The sequence below is a fragment of the Haliotis rubra genome, unplaced genomic scaffold (genome assembly GCF_003918875.1).
Source record: "Haliotis rubra isolate DU_JTF1 unplaced genomic scaffold, ASM391887v1 Scf20, whole genome shotgun sequence".
Taxonomy (NCBI): domain Eukaryota; kingdom Metazoa; phylum Mollusca; class Gastropoda; order Lepetellida; family Haliotidae; genus Haliotis; species Haliotis rubra.
The window spans coordinates 3,684,906-3,693,827 of record NW_025766003.1 but is presented as its reverse complement, the minus strand read 5'-3'; the positions used below and the strand labels follow the sequence as shown (position 1 = coordinate 3,693,827).

The 8,922-nt window shown below is 41.6% G+C and overlaps 1 long non-coding RNA gene across 1 annotated transcript; it reads right to left on the bottom strand.

The window, feature by feature from the left end:
- Window positions 1-1,748: 1,748 nt before the first annotated feature.
- On the bottom strand, window positions 1,749-7,206 carry LOC124275541. The gene is made up of 3 exons (XR_006898310.1): window positions 7,053-7,206; window positions 2,159-2,164; window positions 1,749-1,759 (listed from the first exon to the last, which is right to left on the bottom strand). It is a non-coding gene; the product is annotated as an uncharacterized LOC124275541 (long non-coding RNA).
- Between the last annotated feature and the right edge of the window lie 1,716 nt (window positions 7,207-8,922).

Genomic DNA, 8,922 nt, shown 5'->3' with positions numbered 1-8,922 from the left:
TAGGTACCCAGTATTCAGCGAACTACCATTTTAGTCCAGTTTCTCGCGAAGGGGGAGTATGTTTGTCTTTTCCGCAGTATTAAATGACCTCGATTTGCATTCGTATTCACTCGGATCCATTCGGGTACATTCGGCATGTTCCGCTATTTACAGAAACAAAGCGATATTCGATAATATCACGTGTATAATCCGTTTACCGCAACATCCCAAAGAGAAAGCTTTTAAAGAGTTTGGTATCGTAACAGAAACCAAGAAAGAGCACTCTGAATTGATGAAAAACAGTCTCGTATGAAAGTACATCAATGCCGTGACATTGAGATTTTTGCTGGGTATTATGACGTGCTCTAGTTCTAACATAAATTCTTCCAGTACTGGACCCGTGAAGGTCCGGGTTAGAATATTGATCTTCATTATAGCTAAAATGGACAGAATTATCATTAAAACGCCCGCGCGTTTTCAGAAATGAGCGGGAGACTGTAACTTGATAATGCCCGCAAAATGCTTGACGACGGGCCATTATCAATCCCGTTGTAAGTGACATCATAAGTAGCTCAGCTGTTGATGTTCAATCACCTACGGCTCGTTTGAACTTGGGTTCATTATTGACGAAATTTCTGACTCACATTCGTCACATGTACCTGTGCCTTTATGCACTTTCTTGCCGGAGTCAACCATAACAATTGTACCATAAATTACAACATACAGCAATGAAAACAGCGACTCGAACTCTAACGTTGTTTGGCACTGAAAAAAATGGTGGCTGGTAGTATGGGCAAAGGTCAAGGTCTCAATAGTGACGTCACCTGTTTTGTTCTATGACGTTTCCATATTTTTAAAAGGTATGTCAGTGACCTTCATCGTTTGTTGTTAGCAATAAATGCTTCAAAACCGATGCCGTTGTTTTTATTCTTATTTTATTAGAAATTTTATCCTTTTTAGCTATAATAACGGTAACGCTATTTTTCAGGGCATTATCATTTGCAGAAGCCCTCGGTCTTTTCAACTGCCCTCCTTCGTCGGGCAGCTGAATATTGATGAGTGCGGCGTAAAACTAATGTCACTCACTCACTCCTCCCATACTCGTTGAGATGATCTACATGTTTCGTATTTAGACTTATGGTTAAAGCGTCCGCTCGTCATGCTGGACACGGGTTCGATTCGGCACATGTTTGCAATGTGTGAAGCCCATTTCTGGTGTCCCCAACGTGATATTACTAAAAGCGGCGGAAAACCATACTCACTCACACACGCACTCACTCATGATGTACGGGCCACGATTGGGGGACATATATATGCTATTAACACGTTTAAAATATTGTTTGTTGTCAATACAGTTTTGGTTATATTTGTTTGATTTGGAGTTGGCATTTGATATGGGATTCATGTTTTCACAGCTGTATCAGATACATTGGTATGGCAGCTGTTGCTGTGGATGGAGTCCAAGGATGATCGGACTTGTTAAAACCATCAATTTCAGAATCCTTTTGAAAGCCGTGTTTAAATGTTGAATACAATCTTAATGTTATGACATCTTTGGAGAAAGGACATGCTTGAATAAACATCGAAAGTAAATGTAAAAACCGAATTAAGGATGGAAATGCTGGAACATCGCATAAAAGGAAGAGTAGAACCCCTTGACGTGCAGTCAGATACTGTATCTATTACTTTGTAACATGTTAACATGAGTTTATGTTAACCGGATAGGACCTGGCTGTTTTACTAATTTGTTGGTGAACGATATGACATCATGTGAGTTGAACTGCCAAATTCCCTTGTTTTGACTTTGCCATTCCGAATATCGCGTGAAGAAAGAACCAGATCAGCAAAGTATGGAATCCGAGAAGGGACATTATGTCCTGTCCCCAAATATACAGAGATGTTATCTATGAGGAAGTCCGGCATTTCACATATTGTTTGACAAGACGTTTACTTTTATTGTTGACAAGGTTTCATGATCCTCTGGAGAAAGTGATGTCTTTGTATCACACAATTAATGCAGTGACGCCCACGTACAACGGTTATCTTATTCGAGGTCTTGTTCAGCGGAAACAACTACAAATTGTCCATTTTCGGCACGCTGGCTGGGACGTGAAGGGTTATGCACTCTTCCAAGACACCATCCGTACTGACTTAAGCCATGCTGAAGGACATGAAACACCTTTATCTTCTCTTTTAGACCATATTTTGTCATATCCCTCTACGTAATCCAAAACGTTGTGATCACATGTCCCAGCAAAATGTCGACGTTCAGCGTTACTTTGCACATACGCCCTATCTGATCGACCTCGAGATGTGTAAAACGTTTATAAGCTGTGTAAAACCCCTCCTTACGCCTTCTCGTTCTCGTAGCCACACTGTTACAGGTAGGAAAATGCACCCGCAGGCCTGAATGTTCGTACTAACTAACGGCCCGTCAACGTTTGGTGCCAAACGTAATCACTGGTCCAGATAATGACGCTTATTGGCAGAGTTTATTAGATCACGTGGTCTGCATGTTCTGACGTTGACCTTCGCCTTGGTCACGAAAAAGGTCGCACCATCCCTTCAATATTTACGCATCATATATGTTTAAATGGCCTATTTTACGAAGTGTGTTTCACGTAAAAAGATAACACCAGCTCCTGACAGAACTTGGAAACACACAAGATGCATGTTCTGTTGGTCTCGTCTTGCCATATAACTCCACTGGCACATGTAGGCCTAGATCTGCCAAGTATAAAGAAATGTGAAGTATCCAGGCGTTCGTGTCTCATTTATGTCTCCGGGTGTCGGTGCTACGGGGTGGCCCAGTCATCAATGGGTCGCAATTCACTGTGCAGGAGTTGCCGTCTAGTGGAGAGACTTTCAACAAAGTGGTAAACGTCTAGTGTAGAAACTTTCAACAAATCGGTAAACGTCTAGTGTAGAGACTTTCAACAAAGCGGTAAACATCTAGTTGTAGAGACTTTCAACAAATCGGTAAACGTCTAGTGTAGAGACTTTCAACAAAGTTGTAAACATCTATTGTAGAGACTTTCAACAAAGCGGTAAACATCTATTGTAGAGACTTTCAACAAAGTGGTAAACATCTATTGTAGAGACTTTCAACAAATCGGTAAACGTCTAGTGTAGAGACTTTCAACAAAGTGGTAAACGTCTAGTGCAGAGACTTCAAGAAAGCGGTTAACGTCTAGTGTAGAGACTTTCAACAAAGCGATAAACGTCTATTGTAGAGACTTTCAACAAAGCGGTAAACGTCTAGTGTAAAGACTTTCAACAAAGCGGTAAACGTCTAGTGTAAAGACTTTCAACAAAGCGGTAAACGTCTAGTGTAGGGACTTTCAACAAAGTGATAAAGACCTTGTGTAGAGACTTTCAACATAGAGGTAAACGTCTAGTGTAGAGACTTTCAACAAAGCGGTAAACGTCTAGTGTAGGGACTTTCAACAAAGCGGTAAACGTCTAGTGTAGAGACTTTCAACAAAGCGGTAAACGTCTAGTGTAGGGACTTTCAACAAAGCGGTAAACGTCTAGTGTAGAGACTTTCAACAAAGTGATAAAGACCTTGTGTAGAGACTTTCAACATAGAGGTAAACGTCTGGTGTAGAGACTTTCAACATAGAGGTAAACGTCTAGTGTAGAGACTTTCAACATAGCGGTAAACGTCTAGTGTAGAGACTTTCGACGAAGTGTAAACGTCTAGAGTGTTTTTTACTTCGGACTTTCCAACCACATCAAGCCGGCACAGCTGCTATATGGTTTTGCTTGGGGATGTTAGCCTGAGTCCACTGAAGACCAATGGGTGTCCAAACGATGGGATGACGAAGGGATCACAGTAAACAGAACGACCTAGGATCCTTGGATGCATAACTTGTTGTTCAGCGTTGTTGCCATTAGCTGATAGGATCCACTGCTGTTCCCCTTTTCACCCGCCATATTAAAATATTGATGCGTTATGAATAAAACAGAACCTCAATAACAGTATATATATATAATAGTGCTGGTAGTAGTATTAATAGCAGTAGTAGTAGTAGTAGTAGTAGTAGTAGTAGTAGTAGTAGTAGTAGCAGTAGCTACTAGTAGTAGTACCAGCAAGCATCTCTGCTATAGGTTAGCCTATCTAAATCTCCTCTAGGATCCCTTACAATGCGTATGATAAGATGTTTGAGCAAACCAAACTTAAGACAGTGTCAGCTGAGAAACTAAATAGTCTTGTAGACCATAATTAAACCTACAATCTTAGCGTTGAACCGGTGGCGTCGTGGCTCCTGTACCATTAAACTGACCAGAAAAACAACAACCCCTACACACTGTCACTCCTCTCTCTCTCTCTCTCTCTCTCTCTCCCCCCTCCCCCAACGTCGCTGTACATGACGTTAACGCTGAGTAGCAGCTGGGATAGATGTATCGTGTCTAGCCGCGACACGTGCCCATCCTCATCAGCATCAGCAACATTGAGGTACCGGATTCGCGATTTTTTACTAATGTTGTTCTTCAATAAAGATGTCAATTTTGCTTCAATTTATGACATATCTTTGCTCGGAAATCCGACAGTTTCCTAAATGTACGTTTCTTCACGGTCTTTGAAGAGGGAGACCTTCTGCTTCTCCTATTCCGATGGCGTGTTCTACACTGGTCAATACCACAGAACCTTCAAGCGGCGTGCTTATTCGAGTCTTGTATCGTGTTTACTCTGTATCAGGAGGCTTCCCATACCATAAAGCATTACCGTCGAACACCGTTGTATCACCATTGTCTCGAAGTATAAGCTTTGTTCCTGTGTATTCCTTCTTTAATCACCCTTTACTCACTGTTTTGCAGTAGTGGAACGTCGGATAACTCGAACTATTTAAGTAGGAGTCTTCAACTTCGACGGTTCGATGTTTGATGTTTCGATATTCATCTGCATTTGACAGTTTTGTTTTCAACGGTTCGGAATTGCTGTCTTCGAGAGTGCGCCGCACATTTCTCACACTGGGAACAATATCCATTCACCTCTCCGTCTGTAGCTATGGTCACTGGCGGCCAAAACAAAGACTTCACCACCATTGCAGTGAACGTGGACAAAGTACTGTGACTATGTGTCCCAGTCCACCCAGCTGTGAATGGGTACCTCGTTAGAATGAGAAAGCCACAACAACTCGGTGCGCCTTGTGGCTGCAAGAGTGGTATACTCCTCAGGGAGTTGAGATTGATAATACGATGTGCCGTTAAGATTGACAACCAATGATCGAGGGAAAAAAATACCAGCACCTTGAGCATGCACTAGTTGCGTGGGTATGTGCGCTATATAAATACCCTATAATTGATGCAGGCTATGTATAAAAAAAAATAGTGAATGGTTATTCCATGATGATGTAGTTAATAGAAACATAACTGTTTTTTAAACCTTACTGTTGAACTTAGTTACTTTTTGATAACATTTATAATTCAGTCAAAATCCAATTTTCAAGTGTACACTTTCATCCATTTGCCTGTCAGTCTATAGATCTAATCACTGGAACTATTTTCGTCAAATAAAAACATTCTCGTTATTATGATACTTCCTACAGCAAGCCATGTACATCTTCTAGGTCTAAACTTTCAAACTACGTTATTGGTCCACCTCCGCTCCCAAAGTGTAAACATTACGTCATAAATTCCGCCATCTGTTGGCCTCGTTTTGACATCTGCCCAGGCTAAACCCATCCGCCAATGATTTCCCTTATGTAGTGATGCATTGTGGGACCTAGACTTAACGTTGAATCACGTGAAAGACGTAACGCAGTGAGATGAAAGTCATCTAGTGCAGCATTTCCCCACACCCTCTTGGCTGTAATTTAAGCACCCGTGAAGATCCGGTTTGAATTGGTCTTCAGCAACCATGCTTGTCGTAAGAGGCGACTAACGGGATCAGGCGGTCAGGGTCGCTGACTTGGTTGACACATGTCATCGTTTCCTAGTTCGATGGTCGTGCTGTTGATCACTGGATTTTCTGGTCCAGAGTCGTCGCCATCAAGCTGGAATATTGCTGAGTGCAGCGTTCAGCATCAAACAAACAACCAAAAACTGAAATTTCCGGACAAGGCGGGTCCCTGATACTCTGGGTTCCTCATAGGAATAGTACCATTTAACCATTAAAACTATATTTCGGGACTATATGTAAGTCTAGCAAGGGATGTACCTATGATCATTGTCTGATGTAAATTCATAAACGATTTAAGAGTTGATACTGCCCTGTCTCCATCAATAAACTGTATTACATAATACAGATACTTATCGGAATGTAAGATTGAACTACTTCAATCGGTGGAGTAGCGTATTGGTTAAAGCGTTGGCTCGTCACGCCGAAGACCCGGGTTCGAATCCCCACATGGGTACAATGTGTGAAGCCCATTTCTGGTGTCCCCCGCCGTTATGTTGCTGAATATTGCTAAAAGCGGCGTAAAACCAAACTCAGTCAGTCAGGATAATATGTGAAGCCCATATTCTGGTGTCCCCCGCAGTCATGTTGCTGAATATTGCTAAAAGCGGCGTAAAACTAAACTCACTCACTCACTACGTCCCGGGATTCATGTACACTGGTACACAAGGCCTGGCTGGCATCTTGTTTGTCCGACTTTGACAAGAAACGAAGTTCTTAACTTTCGTCTAAAGAGGACAGGAAACCTTATTAAAGTTAATTGCCTCCAATAGTCTGGCATGCTAATTTCAAGTTATAAATACCAGTTTGACAGATGTAATGTTATGTACAAGGGGCTGTTCTCCACGTGTGGTCTACCAACGATGTAGTCACGCCTCCAGTGTTGGCTGTATACAGCCGTCCCCGACACCTGCATGCCTTCTTCTAGCACTTGTGTCTTTATAGCCCTAGCTGCCAGACTTGTATTGACTACAGCGCGAGACACGGTATGGAAAGTAGTCCCATAACTACGTTTTCTCTGTTGTTTTAGGCCGCATTCAGTTTCATTCCAGCTATATGACAACGACTTGCAAATACTCGAGTTTTGACCAGACAATCCCGTGATTGATATAGTGAGCAACGACCAACGCCATCGGGATACGGTGACATGTTCGTTGGTTGGTTTTTTAACGCTCCACTCCACAGCAATATTCGAGCTTCATGGTGGCAGTTTGTAAATATTCGAGTCTCGACCAGACAATCCAGTGATGAACAGCATGAGCATCGATCTACACAATTGGGATACGGTGACATGTGTCAACCAAGTCAGCGAGCCTGACCACCCGATCCCGTTACTCACGACAAGCATGGGTTGCTGAACACGCATTCTAACCCGGATCAAGTGGTTCGCTAATCTAATATAAGCAGTCTTGGTCACCCCTGATGTATCGTTAAATCATGGCCCATATATTTCAGGACGTGACAATAGATAATGATTGTTTAGACTGTAAGAAATACTGCCCCACACCAACCCGATCTTCACCGATAAAGGTGAAGGCTGCACTGGTTAACCGTCTACAAGTGTCTGTAGAACGTACGGCTCATATAGCGCACACTACATGAGCTGTCAGTTTAAGACCCACTTGATATGGTTAGCGATCCCAGATTCATCTTAGTGGGTTATAGTGAAGGGAAGATAAATTGTAAAGAATATATATTTGGAAATAAATGACGTCAAAATGATTCCTGCCATGAATTCAACAGGTGATAATTCAAAAGTTAGGTCAGGGTTTGACAATTGAAATCGGTCATCTTTGGTGAAACGGAAGACCATTAAAAGGCGATTACAAAACTGTACAGATGATGAAGTAACTTCCCAGACCTGCAGACTAATGTGAATCGTTGTTCCACCATTTTGTGGTTGTAGTGTGATATGCGAGTACAGTGGAAATATACCTATGTATGAAAAAATACCCTGCTTACAAGATGAAAGAGTCAAACTGATCTTGAGCAAAGGATCTGTATTATTTGAGTCAAGCTAATTAATTCTCGGAGACTTCCCCAGGATTGTGAAGTGGTTCGCTCTGGCTAAAGTCATTGATAGAACACAGTTTCGAGTAAGGAGACAATTAAAGTAAATGCGTAGCGGTCTTACGTTTATGAGCGTAAGTTTCGTGGTTACGTATACCACTCAAAGTGATTAAGGAACACCGCACGATGCCATAATTTATATACTTGTGGCCTTGGCTGGTTAACTGTAGTACAAGTGAGTATGGTTTTACGCCGCTTTTAGCAATATTCCAGCAATATCGCGGCGGGGGACACCAGAAATGAGCTTCACAGATTGTACCAATGTGGGGAATCGAACCCGGGTCTTCGGGGTGACGAGCGAACGCTTTTACTACTAGGCTACCCCACCGCTCCGGTTATCTACAAGCATACGAAAAACAATGTTCTAATGGTTTTGAGCAGCGTAAAATACATGTACTCTTTATATATGTACTACTGTACACTGCTGAACTTTGCCACTTTATGTACACATTTATTATTATTACGTATGTATATCATTTTGTATCATTAAACATTTAATGTTTCCTTAAACATTTCCTTAATGTATGTATGTATGTATGTATGTATGTATGTATGTATGTATGTATGTATGTATGTATGTATGTATGTATGTATGTATGTATGTATGTATAGGTAGGTACGTCATCTCTACGTACGTACGTATGTATATAGATGGACTATCATCCACTGGATATCTTTGTATCTGGAAAATTCCATTTTAATGTCTTAGGAAGCATTAATTCTTTTATGTCAAACCTTTTGGGCAAACATGCATTACATACAGACCACAGCATGGCCGACAGTAGATAATATTTAGTTGTAGTGCATATATAACACGTCGACTGTCACCACATGACTCCTGTAGACAGATGTATGGATGTATCCTGTTTTAATGATAAAATTACACATCTAGAAAATGTATAGAATACTCCTACTTCCTCTGTACCAATCTCGATCCCGCTGCAACAAGCGGACATATTTTCAAGCTTGTC